Source organism: Somniosus microcephalus, chromosome 6, assembly GCF_052327205.1.
Source record: "Somniosus microcephalus isolate GS21.2 chromosome 6, FLI_Smic_1.0, whole genome shotgun sequence".
NCBI lineage: Eukaryota > Metazoa > Chordata > Chondrichthyes > Squaliformes > Somniosidae > Somniosus > Somniosus microcephalus.
The window spans coordinates 276,318,844-276,330,915 of NC_140992.1; the positions used below are offsets into that span (position 1 = coordinate 276,318,844).

At 46.8% G+C, this 12,072-nt stretch overlaps 1 protein-coding gene across 1 annotated transcript in view; it reads right to left on the minus strand.

The window, feature by feature from the left end:
- LOC147116737 (telomere repeats-binding bouquet formation protein 1-like) overlaps nt 1–12,072 on the minus strand; it is a 121,673-nt gene that overhangs the window by 44,163 nt on the left and 65,438 nt on the right. The gene's annotated exons all lie outside the window — the stretch shown is intronic.

Genomic DNA, 12,072 nt, shown 5'->3' on the forward strand with positions numbered 1-12,072 from the left:
ACGGCTCATTTTCTGAATGGCAGGCAGTAACAAGTGGGGTACCACAGGGATCTGTCCTGGGCCCCCAGCTGTTCACAATTTACATTAATGACCTGGATCAGGGAGTCGGATGCAGCATTTCCAAATTTGCAGACGACACTAAACTAGGAGGTGGGGTGGGCTCAGAGGAAGAGACCAGGAAGCTCCAGAGCGATTTGGACAGACTGGGCGATTGGGCGGATAAATGGCAGATGCACTATAATGTGGACAAGTGCGAAGTTATCCACCTTGGGTGCAGGAACGGGAGGGCAAATTATTATTTAAATGGCAATAGATTGGGAGAGGGGGAAGTACAGAGAGACCTGGGTGTTCTTGTACACCAGTCACTGAAGGCGAGCATGCAGGTGCAACAGGCGGTCAAGAAGGCAAACGGTATGCTGGCCTTCATAGCAAAAGGGTTAGAATACAGGAACAGGGATACCTTGCTGCAGCTGTACAGGGCACTGGTGAGACCACACCTCGAGTACTGTGTACAGTTTTGGTCGCCTCATCTGAGGAGGGATGTTCTTGCCATGGAGGGGGTGCAGCGGCGATTCACCAGGCTGATACCAGGAATGGCGGGAATGACCTATGAGGAGAGACTATGTAGTTTAGGGATGTACACACTGGAGTTTAGAAGATTGAGAGGGGACCTCATAGAAGTGTATAAAATTCTGACAGGTCTAGACAGACTGGATGCAGAAGGAATGTTTCCCTTGGCGGGTGAGAACAGAACTAGAGGACATAATTTAAGGATAAGGGCTAAACCATTTAGGACAGAGATGAGGGGGAATTTCTTCACTCAGAGAGTGGTGAACCTGTGGAACTCATTGCCACAGAGGGCAGTGTACGCCAGCTCATTAAATATATTTAAGAGGGAATTAGATATATTTCTACGGGCAAAAGGGGTTAAGGGTTACGGAGAGAAGGCGGGGACGGGATACTGAATTAAAGGATCAGCCATGATCTCATTAAATGGCGGAGCAGGCACGAAGGGCCGAATGGCCTACTCCTGCTCCTATCTTCTATGTATCTATGTATCTATGTTTCATAGTTTTTTTTTCTTTTCGTTGCTTTTTTTTCACCAGTCAGGCTCTGCAAGGTCTTGCTGAAGCTGTTGCTAAGCTACAGAGACGCTTGCAAGGTACGGCCGACTGTTTAGAAGCTGTTGCTAAGCAACGGGGTTTGTTGCCAGATACGGAGCTCAAAATCTCCATATGTTTCAACATTAGCGCTGGTTTGTCCGGCAGTTTTGATGGGACGGCAACAGCTCGGTCCCGTCGGTGCCGGATAGCACAAAGTTTCCTGTATCCATTAAGTGTTGGAGCGTCATGTTACTTAAGCAGAAGAATATTAGCTTTAGATCCAACTGACTACACTCTGTAACATACAATAGGAAAAAAGGTAGTTACCATACACAGCAAGGGAGGATCAGATAATGGAGCAGACGTAAAAGATTGGTATGGCATGCGAAGGAGTACTTTAGGGATGGGAAACTCCTGAGACTCTGTGGACCTGTGCAATAGGTATCTAGTACTCAACATCTATGAAATGGGCAAGGATGGTATCACAGGAGGTGATAACCAAGAAAAGCACCATGGCAAAGTGGAGGGAGAGGTTACCCATGGGGACTGAGGAACAAGAGGGCTTGATGGGGTGAAAGGCCTTTTCTCATTCCAAGCTTTTTATGTTCGTATCTTGCTACCATTTTGAAAGAAAGAAAAGACAGACTTACATTTATATAGCACCTTTCACGACCTCAGGACGTCTCAAAATGCTTTACAGCCAGTAAATTACTTTTAAAGTGTAGTCACTGTTATATTGTAGGAAATGCGGCAGCCAATTGGCATACAAGAAGTTCCCACAAACAACAATGAAATAAATGAACAGATCTTTTGTTTTAGATGTTGGTTGAGGGATAAATATTGACCAGGACACCGGGGATAACCCTGCTCTTATTGGAAATAGTGCCGTGGGATCTTTTACATCCACCTGAGAGGGCAGAAAGGGCCTCGGTTTAACGTCTCATCTGAAAGACGGCACCTCCGACAGTGCAGCACTCCCTCAAGTACTGCACTGGAGTGCCAGCCAAGATTATGTGCTCAAGTCTCTGGAGTGGGGCTTGAACTCACAACCTTTTGCCTCAGAGGTGAGCGTGCCACCGCTGAGCCAAGGCCAAAACCTTGTTGCATGTCGAGATTGAAGAACTCTACAAACAGAAAGCTAGTTAAACTTCCAGCCACCAGCCAGAATAATATTTGGTAGCCAAAAGGCTACTATAAACGTTGACCACTTTGTTTTACTACTGTTCCCAATCTAATTCAAAAGTTTTTAAAATTAAAAATAACTACTGCTTCTCTAATGACAAAGCATTCTGGTGCAGTAGATTGCAACGCCATTAAGTGGTTGGTCAAATGTTTCCAACTATGATGCCCAATCTCAATTGGGCGATCTGAAGAAGACACCTATTAAGAGGCTAGACAGTTACTCTGGCCACACCGATACACCAACTAATGAATGGGTACAGAAAATATTGGCAGATGCATGGAAGCAGATCACCTGCCTGTCCTCTTGGTCAGGGAAAATGTATAACATGGAGGCAGTTGTGAGAGCAGAAGACAAAAACAGGAAAAAAAATAAAAAAACAAATGTGTCAGATCACTACTGGTCAACTTGTGCTTCCGGGGGAAAGACAATAAAATTTAATAGCGGATGCCCCAGTACCTTGTGTGTAAAGGTACTTCCTAATGTAAAACTAGGTCACACAGAGCAGGATATCCCAGGTTCAAATCCCAGTCTTTGCCAAGTTAGCTGCTCTCAGCTGAGGTTTCAGAAGGCTTCAAAACCTCTGGGTGAGATAGAAAGAGGGGGAAGAAAGCCGTGTTTGCTATCAAGTGACAAAATGCTGTGCAAAAAAGACTTGCATTTCTATAGCGACTTTCGCGACCTCAAGATGTCCCAAAGCATTTTACAGCCAATGAAGTACTTTTGAAGTGTAGTCACTGCTGTAATGTAAGAAACACGGCAGACAATTTACACACAGCAAGCTCCCACAAACAGCAATGTGATAATGACCAGATAATGTAACGTTGATTGAGGGATAAATATTGGCCAGGACACTGGGCCAACTCCCCTGCTCTTCGAAATAGTGCCAATGGGATCTTTTACGTCCACCTGAGAGAGCAGGCGGGGCTCTCAGTTTAATGTCTCATCCAAAAGATAACACCTCCGACAGTGTAGCACTCTCTCAGTACTGTACTGGAGTGTCAGCCGAGATTTTTGTGCTCAAGTCCCTGGAGTGGGACTTGAAACCACAACCTTTTGACTTAGAGGCAAGAGTGCTATCAACGGAGCCACAGCATGAATGTATGATTGGGTTTAACTGTGATGCCTCTGTGATGAAATAGTCTGCCAACACTCACTAGCTAGGCTCACACTTGAGGAATGGCTACTTGGGTGAGATACCAGGGGAGTGAGTGGAAGAGTCCTTGGTGGCAAAATTCGGTTGCTTTGCGCCTACCGCTGCTAACCTCACGTTGAATTGCGTGGGAGGCATTAGCGGCGCCCGGGTGCGGCGCCGCTAATGCCTCCCACAAAATTCAACGGGAGGCTAGCAGCGACGGTAACTGGTAGCGAGCGTCCCGTGGCACTGCACCTCCGGCAATGATGACAGTGCCGTGCGCAGCGCCCCACTTGCGAACTTCGGTAGCGCCCCTTGACTTACCGCTGGACGCTATGTCTGACAGGGTCAGTGGGGCGTACGTTCGGCGATAATTAAAGGGGAGGTGCCGGGCGGCCATTTTTGTTGCTGGCTGCCTGCCAGCATCTGCCCCCTTTGCCGTCCCCGGTCTCCAATGCAGCTCCCCCGCGAGTTGCCGGCCACACTCCGTCAGCCTGGCACTCTTCTTGAGTGCCGGGCTCTTTTGCCGGTACCCCCGATCCCTGGTGGCCCAGCTGGGCCCTGGGTCGTGCTGCGCAAAGAGGAGGAAGGCCCGCAGTACCGTGGCGCGATGTGCCGCCGTGCATGGCGCTGTGGCATGTAGCGCCGCGAAATTCCCTGGGAGTGCTTCCAGTAGCGTCCTGCCTCCCTCTTTGGGTATTACCAGTGAATTTTGGGCGCAGGAGCGCTAATTTTTTCGGGACGCTAAAGGTGAAGTTAGCACCCCAAAGGGGGTGCGACTGAATTTTCCCCCCTTGCCTCTTGCCATACTCCAGTACAAAAATTAGGGGGAAAATATAATGAGATCCAGTTAAATAATTTACTAAATTAAAATTACTCACTGTCAACAACATGGAAGTGAAATCTACAAGGCCGTGCTTTTTCAGACAAGTGATTTATATGTTCACATTCACATTGTTTTGTTTTGTGCATAAACAGCATTTCCTGGCAATTGAAACGCATCATTTTCCGACAGCAGGGAACATTACCCATAATACAATTTCTTTAATCATTTCCACTTAAGTTTTAGGTAATTCACTCTTTCACTACCAAATGAAATCTGCAGTCTACAATGTATTTACAAGTTTGTAGTATTATTATAATAAAACATGCAGGCTTTGATATTACGCTGTGTGAATAGTGTCAACATTTGTCCACTATTTTAACGGAAATGTTAACCCAATTATTTTAAACTGGCTAATAATTTGTTAAAATAGCAAAAGGTATTTCATATAAATGCATTAAGTATTCACATGCCAAAACTCACAAAGCATTAACTCAAGGCCGTATAGATTCTGCTAACATTCGCGCCATCTAAGTGCCAGGCAATAGTGAAAGGCTTAGAGGGTGCAGAATTCTTAAAGTGCATCCAGGAGAGCCTTTTGAGCCAACATGTAGAAAGTCCTACAAGAGAGGGGGCGGTACTGGACCTAATTCTGGGGAATATAGCCGGGCAAGTGGTGGAAGTGTCAGTAGGAGAGCATTTTGGCGACAGTGACCACAATTCGGTGAGATTTAAGGTGGTCATGGAAAAAGACAAAGACGGCCCGGAAATAAGGGTTCTAAATTGGGGGAAGGCCGATTTTAATATGATAAGGCAGGATCTGGCCAAATTGGACTGGGAGCAGCTACTTATAGGAAAATCCGCATCAAAACAGTGGGAGACTTTCAGAAGGGAAATAGAGAGAGTACAACGCCAACATGTTCCTGTAAAGGTCAAGGGTGGGACCAACAAGCAAAGGGAACCTTGGATGACAAGGGATATACAAAAATGCATTAGAAATAAAAGGGGGGCTTTTGGCAGTTACAAAAGACTAAAGACGGAAGAAGCCCTAGAGGAGTATAAAAAATGCAGGGGCATACTTAAAAAAGAAATTAGGAGGGCGAGGAGGGGCCATGAAATAACACTGGCGAGCAAAATAAAGGAAAATCCTAAGATGTTTTATAAGTATATTAAGGGCAAGAGGATAACCAGGGAAAGGGTAGGGCCCATTAGGGACCAAAGTGGCAATCTGTGTGTAGAGCCAGATGATGTAGGCGGGGTTTTAAATGAATTTTTTGCATCTGTGTTCACTATGGAGAAAGACGATGCAGACATAGAAATCGGGCAAGGGGGCTGTGACATACTTGAACATATTAGCATCGAGAGGGAGGAGGTGCTAGTGGTTTTAGCAGGCCAAAAAGTGGATAAATCCCCAGGCCCAGACGAGATGTATCCCAGGCTGCTGTGGGAGGCAAAGGAGGAGATTGCAGGGGCTCTGACACAAATTTTCAGAACCTCTCTGGCCACAGGGGATGTACCAGAGGACTGGAGAACAGCTAACGTAGTACCATTATTCAAGAAGGGTAGCAGGGATAAACCAGGGAATTACAGGCCAGTGAGCCTAACATCTGTGGTAGGGAAATTATTGGAAAAAATTCTGAGGGACAAAATTAGTCTCCACTTGGAGAGGCAAGGATTAATCGGGGATGGTCAGCATGGCTTTGTCAAGGGTAAATCATGTCTGACAAATCTGATTGAATTTTTCGAGGGGGTGACTAGTGGGGTGGATGAGGGAAATGCTGTGGATGTGGTTTACATGGACTTCAGTAAAGCTTTTGACAAAGTCCCGCATAGGAGACTGGTCAAGAAGGTAAGAGCCCATGGGATCCAGGGTGCCTTGGCGCGTTGGATCATAAACTGGCTGAGTGGCAGGAGGCAGAGGGTGATGGTCGAAGGTTGCTTTTGTGACTGGAAGCCTGTGTCCAGTGGGGTACCTCAGGGATCGGTGCTGGATCCCTTGTTGTTTGTGATCTACATAAATGATTTGGATGAGAATGTAAAAGGTATGATCAGTAAGTTCGCAGATGACACGAAAATTGGTGGGGTGGTAAATTGTGAGGAGGAAAGCCTCAGGCTACAGGACGATATAAACGGGTTGGTCAGATGGGCGGAAAAGTGGCAAATGGAATTTAACCCTGAAAAGTGCGAGGTGATGCATTTTGGACGGACAAATAAGGCAAGGGAATACACAATGAGTGGTAGGACCCTAGGAAGTACAGAGGGTCAGAGGGACCTTGGTGTACATGTACATAGATCCCTGAAGGCAGCGGAACAGGTAGATAAGGTGGTTAAAAAGGCATATGGGATACTTGCCTTCATTAGCCGAGGCATAGAATATAAGAGCAGGGAGGTTATGATGGAGCTGTACAAAACGCTGGTGAGGCCACAGCTGGAGTACTGTGTGCAGTTCTGGTCGCCTCACTATAGGAAGGATGTGATTGCTTTGGAGAGGGTGCAGAGAAGATTCACCAGGATGTTACCTGGGATGGAGCGCCTCAGCTATGAAGAGAGGCTGGACAGGCTGGGGTTGTTTTCCTTGGAGCAGAGAAGGCTGAGGGGGGACCTGATTGAGGTGTACAAAATGATGAGGGGCATAGATAGGGTAGATAAAGAGGAACTTTTCCCCTTAGTGGGGGATCAATAACAAGGGGGCATAGATTCAGGGTAAGGGGCAGGAGATTTAGAGGGGATTTGAGGAGGAACTTTTTCACCCAGAGGGTGGTTGGAATGTGGAACTCAATGCCTGAAAGGGTGGTAGAGGCAGGAACCCTCACAACATTCAAGAAGCATTTGGATGAGCACTTGAAATGCCATTGCATACAAGGCTATGGACCAAATGCTGGAAAATGGGATTAGACTGGACAGGGATGGATGGGCGGCGCAGACACGATGGGCCGAAGGGCCTCTTTCTGTGCTGTAAAACTCTATGACTCTAATGACTGTCTCCATTGACATTCAAAGGCAATGGCCCAGAACTTGGTGTCGGGGGCTTGCCGCGCGTGCAAGCCCCCGATGTGCGCTCACCCTGCATGCCGACATCTGAAACCTGGCCCGCAGTGGATTTCCTGTCAGTGGCCAGGTTCTGATGTCAGCGCGCTGTGCTAACCTGACCCAGCGGCGTAGTTAGTGCGATGTGCCGGCTGGGATCAGGTGAGCACTGTTCAGCCAATCAGGGGAGGGGAAACTTCATTCATAAGTTTGAGAGTAAGAACTGTCAAACTCATGAGAAGTACTGCACCCCAAAACACTACTTAAACTTTAAATAAAATTTTTAAAAAATCCCAATCATTAAATTAAGTATAAATAAGTTAAAAAAAATAATTTAAACAATAATTTTTTTTTTTGAAAAAAATAAATTTTAAATAAAAAGGGTCTAAAACTAAACTTACCTTATTGTAGATTCTTTAAAATAATAAACCTGTGGAAATTTTTTTTCTAAATTGCACTAAAACACCACTTACCTGTAAAAATAAATACTTACGTGTGCTTTTTACAAGCGTAAAGACCGGAGGCCTTTACACATGCGCAAATCCCCCAAAACAGAGGAAATCCAAGACGCACGCGCTGCCCCCTACAGCGCACGCGCTAGCCTCTTCACCTCTTGGGTTAGAGGAGAGGAAATGCCGGTTTTCAGCGCATGCGCTGTGCATGCTGAAAACCGGCATTTCCTCCGGCCAGACGCGTGAGTACCCCTTCCGTACTCACGCGTTTGGGGAGGAATTTCTGCCCCATTATCATTGGCGAATCTCCCACCATCAGCATCCTGGGGGTCAACACTGACCAGAAACTTAACTGGACCAGCCACATAAATACTGTGGCTACAACAGCAGGCTGGGTATTCTGTGGTGAGTAACTCACCTCCTGACTCCCCAAAGCCTTTCCACCATCTACAAGGCACAAGTCAGGAGTGTGATGGAATACTCTCCACTTGCCTGGATGAGTGCAGCTCCAACAGCACTCAAGAAGCTCGACACCATCCAGGATAAAGCAGCCTACTTGACTGGCACCCCATTCACCACCTTAAACATTCACTCCCTCCACCACCGGTGCACCGTGGCTGCAGTGTGTACCATCTACAAGATGCACTGCAGCAGCTCGCCAAGGCTTCTTCGACAACACCTTCCAAACCTGCAACTTCTACCACCTCCTTCCTTCTTAGGCTGTCCCTCGGAACCGAGGATGACTTGCTTCCACATTAAAAATGAGTTCGCAGGTGACTGATGAGTCCAATGCGGGACCTACAGTCTCTGTCACAGGTGGGGCAGATGGTGGTTGAAGGGGCGGGTGGGTGGGGTGCTTGGGTTGACGTGCGCTCCTTGCGCTTGGCTTCCATTTGCTCCCGGCGAAGAGACTCGAGGTGTTCGGCGCCTTCCTGGATGCTTCTCCTCCATTTTGTGCAGTCTTGGGCCAGGGATTCCCAGGTGTTGGTGGAGATGTTGCACTTTTTCAAGGAGGCTTTGAGGGTGTCCTTGAAGCATTTCCTCTGCCCACCTGGGGCTCTCTTGCCGTGCCGGAGCTCCGAGTAGAGCGCTTGTTTTGGGAGTCTCGTATCGGGCATGCGGATGATGTGACCCGTCCATCGGAGCTGATTGAGCGTGGTCAACGCTTCGATGTTGGGGATGTTGGCCTGAGCAAGAACACTGACGTTGGTGCGCCTATCCTGCCAATGGATTTGCAGGCTCTTGCGGAGGCAGCGTTGGTGGTACCTCTCCAGTGCTTTGAGGTGCCTGCTGTACATGGTCCATGTCTCTGAGGCATACAGCAGGGCAGGTATCACTGCTGCCCTGTAGACCATGAGCTTAGTGCCGGGTTTGAGGTCCTGGTCTTCAAACACTCTCTTCCTCAGGCAACCGAAGGCTGCACTGGCACACTGAAGGTGGTGTTGGACTTCGTCGTCGACGTCTGCCCTTGTTGACAGTAGGCTCCCGAGGTATGAAGGTCACCTAAAAGGTCATGGGCAGCAGGTGCATGGGGACCTGACTCTCTAAATGCGAGTACAAGCCCAATCGATCCAATCTCTCCTCATACGTCATTCCTGCCATCCCAGGTATCAGCCTGGTGAATCTTCGCTGAACTCCTTCCATGGCAAGAACATCCTTCCTCAGATAAGGCGACCAAAACTGCACACAATACTCAAGATGTGGTCTCACCAAGGCCTTGTACAACTGCAGCAAGACATCCTTGTTCCTGTACTCAAAGCCTCTCGCTACGAAGACCAACATACCATTTGCCTTCTTAACCGCCTGCTGCACCTGCATGCTTACCTTTAGCGACTGGTGCACAAGGACACCCAGGTCTCGTTGCACTTCCCCTTCTCCCAATCTATTGCCATTCAGATAATAACCTGCCCTCCTGTTTTTGCTACCAAAGTGGATAACCTCACATTTATCCACGTTATATTGCATCTGCCATGCTTCTGCCCAATCACCCAACCTGTCCAAATCATCCTGGAGTTTCTCGGCATCCTCCTCACAGCACACACGCCCACCCAGCTTTGTGTCGTCTGCAAATTTGGAGATATTACATCTAGTTCCCTTGTCTAGATCATTAATATATATTGTGAATAGCTGGGGTCCAAGGACCGATCCCTGCGGTACCCCACTAGTCACTGCCTGCCACTCGGAAAAAGACCCGTTTATTCCAACTCTTTGCTTTCTGTCTGCCAACCAGTTCTCTATCCAAGTCAGTACCTTGCCCCCAATCCCATGTGCTTTAACTTTACACACTAATCTCTTATGCGGGACCTTATCGAAAGCCTTCTGAAAGTCCAAATACACCACATCCACTGGTTCTCCCTTATCTATTTTACCAGTTACATCCTCAAAAAATTCCAGTAGATTAGTCAAGCACGATTTACCCTTTGTAAATCCATGTTGTCTTTGTCCGATCCTGTCACTGTTTTCCAAGTGCTCTGCTATTACATCTTTTATAATGGACTCTAGCATTTTCCCCACTACCGATGCCAGGCTTACCGGTCTGTAATTCCCCGCTTTTTCTCTACCACCTTTTTTGAATAGTGGGGTAACATTAGCTACCCTCCAATCCATGGGTACTGTTCCAGATTCCATCGAATGTTGGAAGATGATCAGCAATGCATCTACTATTTCTAGGGCCACCTCCTTAAGTACCCTAGGATGTAGATTATCAGGCCCTGGGGATTTATCGGCCTTCAATCCTATCCATTTCCTTAACACCATTTCCCTACAAATACTGATTTCTTTCAGTTCCTCCCTTTCATCAGACCCTATGTTCCCCAACATCTCTGGGATGTTATTTGTGTCCTCCTTTGTGAAGACAGAACCAAAATATATATTTAAAATTGGTCTGCCATTTCTTTGTTCCCCATTATAAATTCCCCTGATTCTGACTGCAAGGGACCTACGCTTGACTTCACCAATCTTTTTCTCTTCACATATCTATAACAGCTTTTACAGTCAGTTTTTATGTTCCCTGCAAGCTTACTCTCATTGCACTCTCTCTAAGGCAAGTATGTCTTTCCTTAGGTAAGACCAAAACTGTACACAGTACTCCAGGTGTGGCCTCACCAAGACCCTATATAATTATAGTAAGACTTCATTACTCATACTCCAATCCCTTTATAATTTGGCTCTTTCTCTTTTTTCCTTGACTGCCTAAGGAATGCAGAACCAATCCTGCTTTGCAGCACGATCATACACAATATATGGCCACTTGGGTGAGGAACTAGAGGGTTACAGTAGGTGCCAACACCTCAAGGATTGGAGAAGGGAAAACTAGTCCTAGGTTCAATCCCTGTGTGGTGCTGAGAGCTGTTGTGGGGCACTGCTGTTGGCCTGACTGTCCTCAGAACATGGAGGGTCAGGGTTCCTGTTCATCAGTGATGTTGACTACTGGTGCTGGCAAAGGAAAATGGAGACTAAAGGGACGATGCTAAGGTGATTATATTTTTCCGAGTCTGAACAAAATGGATTAAATAAAGTCACTGTCCAGTATAGTAATGAGGCACACAGGAGGTATGAGGTGGATGTTGGATGAGGGCATGACCAGGTTTAGATGTGACGCATCAATGACTGAACATACTACCAAAACTTTGTCCAGGCTCACAAATGAATACCCAATTTAGGATGAAGTACTGAGGAGCACCAGTGCTTTGGGATCAGTACCCCAGCAGGATCAGCATCTTCAGGAGATCAGGGAAGGAAGTGTGGAGGGGGGAAGGCACAAACAATGCAAAATCAGTCAAGCATTTCTGAGGCTGAACTTTAATCTCTATTTGCACCCTTTTACCAACATATACTATGTCAGACAAAAGGTCATCGACCTGAAACGTCAACTGTTTCTCTCTCTACAATGCTACCTGACCTGCTGAGTATTTCCAGCACTTTTTGTTTCTATTTCAGATTTCCAGCATCCGCAGTATTTTGCCTTTATGTACTATGTCGGGCTCATTACCAGAGGTTCAGTACCTTGTTCCTTCTTGTAATTGTGGTAGAATTGAATAAATTCAATTAACATCTGCTTAGTAACAGCAGCAATGAGTGAAGATGGTGGGATTGAACTCACACAGAGTGATGTTAGTAATAAATGCATTCATATGAAATTTATGCTATTTAACATTTTATTTTAAATAGGGTATGGATTGCTCCCCCGATGAGCTAACGGGTAAACATACTAGCTGATGGAATACCAGCTCAGACAGACCAGAGGATCCCAGGTTTGATTCCTGATTAGTTGACCAATTTCACTGGTACAGCTATTGAGGTGCTAAAATCGGCTTTGACGTCTCTTTTGAGCTGGGGAGTTTGGGGAGTTG